Below are 9,152 nucleotides of genomic sequence, written 5' to 3'. Positions count from 1 at the left end.
GTATGTGGGAGTGTCAGTGGAGTGAATGTTGATGGGAGTGGTAATAGTATGGCTGGAAATAAAGAGGTTGAGAGTTGTGGTGTGAATGGTGTTGTAAGTGGTTCTGGCTCTGGGTCTGGTCCGGCTGCCCCCCCGGCAGTGACTGCTCCCAGGAGCTATGCTAATGTCGCTGCCGGGGGTTCAGGGGGGTCCCCTTCTCCGTCCGGCCCTGGGGGCCATTTGCAACAGCGCCTCCTGGAGGCTCTACGCAGGGGTGACAGGTCGATCCAGGTAGAGGGAAGGGGTGAGGTCGACCTGTCTTTCTGGATAGAGAGACACGGTTTGGGGGCTTTCCGAGAGCGGAATGGGGAGGTGGTCTGGTCCCTCCCGACACCCGGGCAGGACAATAACCGTAGGAATGTGGTCCGTCTGATTTGGAGGGGCGAGGATGCGTGTCCACCTCGCGCTAAAGTGGTTGAGCTCCTCCTTCAGATGGAATTCAGGGCGAGTGACATCTTTGCCCTGATTCACCCCTACGGTTCGTCTGAGTTTGACGTCAGTTTCGTTCGGCCAGAGGGTCTTGAACTCTTCTGGTCAAACTATGAAGTGGCGAAGAACGAGCCCGGCTGGCGGGATTTCACCGTAAAGGCGATTTCCCGTCAGAACTCTGTCAAGAAAGTGACCGTTTTGACCCGTAACGAGTCGCTTTCTTGTTATGACATCATGACCTGGCTCGGTCGGTATGGGGATGTGACGGACATGCCCAAGAAAAACTTTGATGAGCACGGGATCTGGTCCGGGGCCTGGACGTTTTCCGTCAAACTCAAGCGTTCAGGCAGTACGGTTGCCCACATTCCGTCAGCCGCCTTCCTTGGACGTGACAGGATCCAGGTCTTCTACCAGGGGCAGCCTAAGGTCTGTCACAGGTGTGGCAGCCCCACCCACTTTAGCGCAGCCTGTACTGTGCAGGTCTGCGCTTTGTGTGGTGGGGTGGGTCATCTGGCCGCATCCTGTCGGCAGATCCGGTGCCACCTGTGTGGTGTCCTCGGACACCCTTTTAGCCGTTGTCCTAGCGCCTTCACCCGTGCGGCGGCCGCTCCGGCTGAGGAGAGCTGTGAAGTTGCCTCGGCTGGGGAGGGTACGAGCAGGGATGGGGGCACAACAGGGCTAGTGAGGAGGAAAAAGGGCCCCGCCAAACTAAGGCGGGAGGAAAATCGTAGAAGGAGTAGGGAGCTGGAGAGTGCCCAGGTGGCGGGGGTAGCTTCAGCCCCTGCTCCTGAAGCTGGCCCTGTAACTGCTGAAGCCCTGGAGGAGAACGTGCTAGATGAGGAGATCAGGAGACTGCGCAAAGAGGATGGCAATATGGCCGACCTTTCTGATTCCTCCCACTATGAAAGTGTATATGAGGATAGTGGGGAGAGGCCTAAAAAGAAAGATAAGGGCAAAAGGAAAGGGAGAAAGAAGAGGTCAGAGTCATCTGTTCCTTGTACTACGGGCCAGGTCCAAAACGGAAGCCTGACTGCCCCCCCTCTGATTGACCTGTCAAACCGGTACCTCGTCCTCGATACCATCTCCTCCCCCTCCTTGGAGGGGGAAGGTGAGGGCGGGGTGCCTAGGAAGAAAGAGCCTCTGGGGGGAACTGGGCCCTGTCCTGTCGGGACACCTTCCTCGGAGGGCAGGGCTAGACTGGGGCCGGATGGAGACGGGGATCAAATGGATCAATCTGAATCCAAAAAAAGGTCTAAGTGTGGTCCTGCCCTCTCGTCTTCTTCAGGGGATGAGGGGGCGAAAAAGAAAGGGAAGCAAAAGTAAAGGGTGTGGCCGTCTAATTTAATCACCCTGTATGGCGGCACTCACCCCATTGACACTGGCATCTATTAATTGTGCCAGCATAAAGTCGGATACGGCTAGATTTGCAGCCTTTGATTTTCTCGGCCGTGTTGAAGCCAATATTTTCTTTTTACAAGAGACCAGGTTGTCAGATCTAGGCTCTCTGGTAAAAGCCAGAAGAGAGTGGAGGCGCGGCCCCTCCCACTGGTCTCTTGCAGCTGAGCCGTATAGTGGGGTGGTCCTTTTTACCGCTCCTGTTGAATGCCGACGGGTTATTGAATTAGAAATGGGGAGGTGCCTGATCTTAGATGTCTTCATGAAGGGACAAGAGCTCCGGCTCATTAACATCTATGCCCCGCAAACTAAGCGGGCCGTAAAGATCTCTTTATGAGGATTAAGCCCTTTCTTTTTACGAGTCGGCAAGTGATCTTTGGAGGGGACTTCAATAATGTCACGAGGTCCCAAGATCGGAGAGGCTCCAATGGTCCGCTGACTTGTGATAGTGTGGCACTGATTAGCATAACTAGAGAAGCTCGCCTAGAGGACGCCCACATCCAGAGCCCCTCGGGCCACGCGGGTTTCACCTATCATCAAGGTAGTCGCAGGTCTAGGATAGATAGGTTTTATTTAAAGGAGGAAGCCGTCTCTTCTGCAGTGTCCGTGGTTGAGGTGGAGTTCTCCGATCACTGTATGATTTTGTTTTCCCTGAATGTTTCAGAGACCCCCCGGATGGGAAAAGGTTATTGGAAGCTGAATTCGTCCCTCCTGGAGGAAGCGGAGATAAGACAGTCCTTTGAGGATTTTCTTCAGAGTCAGGTACCTTTACTGGACCTTTGTAGTAGTAAGTCAGAGTGGTGGGAGATATTCAAGAAGCGGGTTGCGGGGTTCTTCCGCCAGCTCTCGAGCCTCAGGTCCCTGAACAGGTATCGCTTGTATCAGGGTCTGAGGAGGAAACTCGAGCTTCTCGTCTCGACTGGAGGTAGCCGAGAGGATATCTCCAGAGTGAAATCCTTGCTGATGAGGTGTCAGTACGATAGACACGCATCTTTGGTTTTTGAGAGGGATTACGGGAAGTACCGCTCGCCCGACCCTTACAGAAACTGTAAGATGTCAGTGAGTAGTAAAGTCATTTCAGGACTGATTGATAGTACAGGATCTCTGAATCGGTCCAGATCAGGGATCTTGGAGGTCGTCAGATCCTTCTACTCGCACCTCTTGGGGAGGAAGGATCTAGATCGAGACAGGATGTCGGTTTTCCTGACTGAAACCATTCCTGAGCCAGGGGTAGACCCCTCTCTTGATGTTTTGGCAGAAGAAATCAGGGAAGAGGAAGTGAGACTGGCGATCGAGGGGCTCGCCCCCAAGAAGTCGCCAGGTCCGGATGGCTTAACATCCGAGTGGTACAGGACCTTTAAGGAGTCTTTAGCTCCCCTCTTGACTGAGGTATTCAAAGAGTGTCTCTCCTCGGGTACTCTGCCGAAGTCAATGAGGAGGTCAGCCCTGATTCTTCTGTCAAAGGGTAAAGATCCTAGCCAGATTGAGAATTGGAGGCCCATAGCTCTTCTCAATACGGACAGGAAGCTTCTGGCCAAGATACTGTTTAATCGGCTGGTGAAGTTTGCACCCCGGCTCCTTTCGGGGGCTCAGCACTGCTCTGTTCCAGGCCGAAGCACCTTAAGTGCTGTCCTTAGTGTCAGGGAGGCAGTGGAGCGGAGTAGTGCAGGTCTTTGGAAGGGGTACTTGCTGTCCTTGGATCAGGCCAAAGCATTTGATCGGGTAAACCACGAGTACCTATGGTCCGTCCTCCTGAGATATGGCTTACCAACTACTTTTGTTAATTGGCTTAAGATCTTGTATGCAGGGGCAGAGAGTTTCCCGCTGGTGAACGGGTGGTCTGGCCGCTCTTTTGAGGTGGGGTCCGGAGTCCGTCAGGGTTGTCCTTTGAGCCCGCTTTTATACGTGTTCGCAATCGATCCCTTCATCCGGAGGGTAGATTGTGGGCCGTTGGCGGGAGTCGGGATGAGTCTGGCGGAGCCGGCTGTCACCCAGAGAGTGGTGGCGTACGCTGACGATGTCACTATTTTCGTCTCCACGAGAGAGGAGGTCGGTGTGGTGATGTCGGAGGTGGACCGCTACTCGGAGGCATCCGGGTCTAAGATCAACCGGGATAAGTGTGAAAGTCTCTGGCTGGGAGGGGGGGAACCCATGTTTGATCTCCCGGACACCCTTCCAGGGCCCCAAGAATCAGCAAAAGTCTTAGGCATCACATTCGGCCAGGATGATTATCCCACCAAAAACTGGGATGGTAAGCTCCAGGATGCCGCTCAGAAGGTGGACCAGTGGAAGGGTTGGTCTATGACCCTCAGGGAAAGGGTACACCTGATCAAATTGTACCTGCTCCCCTTGTTTATCTATCTGGGCAGTGTATGTATCTTGCCAGAGGCTTACTACACTAGGATCTACAGCCTGTTTTTCCAACTGTTATGGGGGAACAGGATGAACCTAGTCAAGAGGGAGGTTACATACCGCACGAGGAGACTAGGGGGTTTATCTATGGTAAACCCTGTGGTGTTCTTTACGAACACCTTCTTGAAAGCCAACATCGCAAACCTCTGGTCAGAGAGGGCTTCTCCGTGGGTACTCTCCTGCAGGGAATGGTTTCGGCCTTTCTTCCAGGAATGGGAGACAGAAGGGCAAGTGAAGGACCTCCGTACGCCCCATGGATATCTTCCGGCTTACGCTACCCCGACTCTGAAGGCGATACGTCGGTGGGGTCTGGGAGTGTGGGAGATCAGGACCCAGTCAAAGCAGTTCCTTGACAAACGGGTTCTGTTGACCCACTTCCAGAAGCCTCTGGCGCTCAGGGACTGCCCAGGTCGGGATCTGAGGGTGGGGTTGTATCTTTTGAACATGAAAAGGATCCCCCAGAAGTTTTGGGACTTGGCCTGGCGCCAGAGTGTGGGGACACGCTGGAAAGCATGGACCACTTCCTGCTTCATTGTCCCTTTAATATAGGGGTTTACAACCGGGTGGGCGCTTCCATCGGCTGGAGTCAACTTGCCGGCCTTACCTATCCGGAGTGGGCTTATGGGGCATTCAGGTCCCTGGGTGGCCGAGACCGGGGCACTTTATTCTTAGTTAGTTTAGTGGTTAGGTACTACACGTGGAACGCACGGTGTTTAGTGTCAACCCAACAGAAAATCCTCTCTGAGGTGGAGGTCTGTAGGAATATCACCGGTGACCTTGGGAAGATTAGGTCTTTGGAGTATGGCAGTCTTGGTACCAGTAGGGCTTCTCTCCTATGGAGAGGGTTTTCTTTTGATGTGCCCTAGGTACTAGGCCCTTAAGGTGAAGTACCTTATTTTGGCCAGGGATAGTGTATATATCTTAGGGTGAGTATAGGGTCAGTTTCATGAAGGGATAGTGATAGGGTTAGAGGTTGAAAGGGAGAGGAATTTCAATTTAATTTTATCAGGATTGCCATCCTTCTTCCTGGTGGGGGGCTATGCATGTCACCTTAGCCTTTTGTTTTGTTTTCTATGGATGGATTGTAAAGGGCTTGCGGGCAACCAAACTTGGGCCTTGTGGTTTTGGTGTATTGTATTGTTAATATTGCTTTGTTGTAGAATATGTATATATTGTTTTGTATATATTGGTCTGTTTACATTAGGTGGGTAGGGGTGTATTTTAGGTTGGGTGGGGTTTTTTTGGGGGGTGGTGGTGGTGTGTACCCAGGACTGGACTGTTGCAGTGGGTACTATTTTGGGGGTCCGGTATGGGTCAGTTGTGGACAAAAACTGTGACCTATGGACTCTGACCCATGTCCAGAGGGAGTGGTGGGTGATGGGATAGTTTAGTATAGGTTGGTTGTTTTTCTGTGTTATTAAGTTGTTTGTTATGTATATTCTGTATGGTTTTATGTATAATTTTTTTTAATTATTTTTTTTTTTTTTTTTTTTTATATAATGTCATAATTATTTTGTGAGAAAGGCAGTCGGACCAGTTTTCAGTTATTATAGCATTGTGTTAAGAGTACACTATATTTATGTCTGTGTTTATGTTTATGTTTGTGTCCCAGTCTGGATTAGTTTTTGTTTGTGGGTATATGTATGTGTGTTTGGGGGGGGGGGGGGGGGGGGGGGGGGTTGGGGGGTAGGGGAAGTTAAAAAACAAAAAAGAAAAAAAAAAAGAAAAAATGTGTGTATGTATATATGTATGTATGTGTGTATGTGTATGTATGTGGATATGTGTATGTATATATATATATATATATATATATATATATATATATATATAGTATATAAAAAAAGGAAAAAAAATATAGATGTATAAAAAAATAATATATATTTTGTTATCCAAGTTGGATTATTTTTGTTACGGCAGCTAGCCATATTTTTTTGTCTTGTTATTAGGGGGGGGGGGGGGGGCAGTGTGGTTATGTTTCCTAGTTTGGATATTTTTAGTTTTTGATCCCAGCGAGGAAAGCTTTATTTATGTTCATTAGGTATGTATGTGTGTGTGTGTGTGTGTGTGTGTTGGACTATAGTAGGTAATGATTTATTTATTTATTTATTTTGGTTTATCTGGGCTGGCCGGTTTAAGTTGTTATTTTGAGATGAATAGTTTGTTGTTATGTTCAGTTTTGTTAATTTTGTTACAGTGAAATGAACTTGTTTTGTGTTTTGTACTTTTATAATAAAAAAAGAGTGTCAGCAGAGAGCACTGTGGTCAGACTGGAAAGAAATCCAAAAAGAAAATAACTTCCTCTGTAGATTACAGCAGCTGATAAGTATTGGAAGGATTAAGATTTTTAAATAGAAATAATTTACAAATCTGGCAAATTTCCCCAACCTCAAGGTTAGTGTTTAACCACTTAAGGACCTAGGGCGTATGGATACGCTTTGACGTCCTGGTACTTAAGGACCCAGGGCGTATCCATACGCCCGTGGAAATTTCATTCCCCGCCGCACGGCACGGGGACCGGGCCAGGGTGACTGCTGATATCCCCCCCCCCCATCGGTGATCGGCGCGAATCGCAAGTGAATTCACACTTGCGATTTGCGCCGATTCTGGGTCATACGGGTCTATTGTGACCCGGTGACCCAAAATAGAAGGGAGATCGCGGTTGTCTAAGACACCCACGATCCCCCTGTAGGCATAGGAGTGGGGTGGCAGGGTTGCCACCCCTCCTATCCCTGCTATTGGTCTGCTATTGATCGTCAGAGGGGACGACCAATAGCAGACCGGGGGCGGGGGGGTTAACTTTCATTTTCCCCGTCTTGTACACCCACAATAGGCGGGGCAGAACGGGGAACCAAAGGGGACCGGGCGCCGACGTCCACTTACCCGTCACGTGCTTCTGAAGAGGATCCTATGGAAGCCGGTAAGTTGATCTGGAGGGCTACAGTCTGAGACTGTGGTCTCTAACTGTAGCCCTCCAGATGTTGCAAAACTACAACTCCCAGCATGCCCAGACAGCTGTTTGGGCATGCTGGAATATGTAGTTTTGCAACAGCTGGAGGGGTGCAGTTTGAGACCACTATACAGTGGTCTCTAAACTATATCCCTCCAGATCTTGCAAAACTACAACTCCTAGTATGCCCACATAGCTGTTTGTTGTCTGGGCATGCTGGGAGTTGTAGTTTTGCAACATCTGGAGGTCCACAGTTTGGAGATCACTGTGCAGTGATCTAAAAACTGTAGCTCTCCAGATGTTGCAAAACTGCAATTCCCAGCATGCCCAGAAAGCAAACAGCTGTCTCGGCATGCTGGGAATTGTAGTTGGGTACCTCCAGCTGTTGCATGCATAACTACATCTCCCAGCATGCCCTTCGGTGATTAGTACATGCTGGGAGTTGTAGTTTTGCAACAGCTGGAGGTTTGCCCCCCATGTGAATGTACAGGGTACATTCACACGGACAGGTTTACAGTAAATTTCCTACTTCAAACTTTTCGCCGCAGCGCAAACTCCTAGCGGGAAATTCACCGTAACACGCCAGTGTGAAAGTACCCTAAAAACACTACACTACACTAACACATAATAAAGGGTAAAAATCTGCATATACACCCCCTTACACTGTCCCCCCCCCAATAAAAATTTTTAAAACGTCTTGTACGGCAGGGTTTCCAAAATGGAGCCTCCAGCTGTTGCAAAACAACAGCTCCCAGCATTTCTGGACAGCCACTGACTGTCCAGGCATGCTGGGAGTTTAGCAAAAGCTGGAGGCACCCTGTTTGGGAATCACTGGCGTAGAATACCCCTATGTCCACCCCTGTGCAATCCCTAATTCAGTCCTCAAATGCGCATGGCGCTCTCTCACTTTGGAGCCCTGTCGTATTTCAAGGAAACAGTTTAGGGCCACATATGGGGTATCTCCGTACTCGGGAGAAATTGCACTACAAATTTTGGGGGTCTTTTTTTCCTTTTACTGCTTGTGAAAAGGAAAAGTTGGGGGCTACACCAGCCTGTTAGTGTAAAAAAATTAAAAATGTTTACACTAACATGCTGGAGTTGCCCCATACTTTTTATTTCCACAAGCAGTAAAAGGAAAATAAGACCCCCAAAATTTTTAACGCAATTTCTCCTGAGTACGGAAATACCCCAGATGTGAGCGTAAAATGCTCTGCGGGCTCACAACAAGGCTCAGGAATGAGAGCGCACCATGTACATTTGAGGCCTAAATTGGTGATTTGCACAGGGGTGGCTGATTGTACAGCGGTTCTGACAAACGCAAAAAAAATAAAAAAATACCCACATGTGACCCCATTTTGGAAACTACACCCCTCACCGAACGTGACAAGGGGTATAATGAGCCTGAACACCCCACAGGTGTTTGATGAATTTTCATTAAAGTTGGATGGGAAAATGAAAAAAAAAAAAAAATTTCACTAAAATGCTGGTGTTACCCTAAATTTTTCATTTTCACAAAGGAAAATAGGAAAAAAGCTTCCCCCAAATTTGTAACCCCATCTCTTCTGAGTAAGAACATACCCCATATGTGAATTTAAAGTGCTCTGCGGGCGAACTACAATGCTCCGAAGAGAAGTAGCGCCATTGGGATTTTGTTGAGAAAATTTGTCCGGAATTGAAGGCCACATGTGTTTACAAAGCCCCCATAGTGCCAGAACAATGGACCCCCGACACATGTGACCCCATTTTGGAAACTACACCCCTCACGTAATGTAATAAGGGGTACATTGAGAATTTACGCCCCACAGGTGTCTGACAGATTTTTGGAACAGTGGTCCGTAAAAATGAAAAATTAAATTTTTAATTTGCACAGCCCACTGTTCCAAAGAGCTGTGGGGTGTAAATACTCACTGCACCCCTTATTAAATTCTGT

Source organism: Hyla sarda, assembly GCF_029499605.1.
Source record: "Hyla sarda isolate aHylSar1 chromosome 2 unlocalized genomic scaffold, aHylSar1.hap1 SUPER_2_unloc_6, whole genome shotgun sequence".
Taxonomy (NCBI): domain Eukaryota; kingdom Metazoa; phylum Chordata; class Amphibia; order Anura; family Hylidae; genus Hyla; species Hyla sarda.
Note: the sequence above shows the minus strand (reverse complement) of the source record.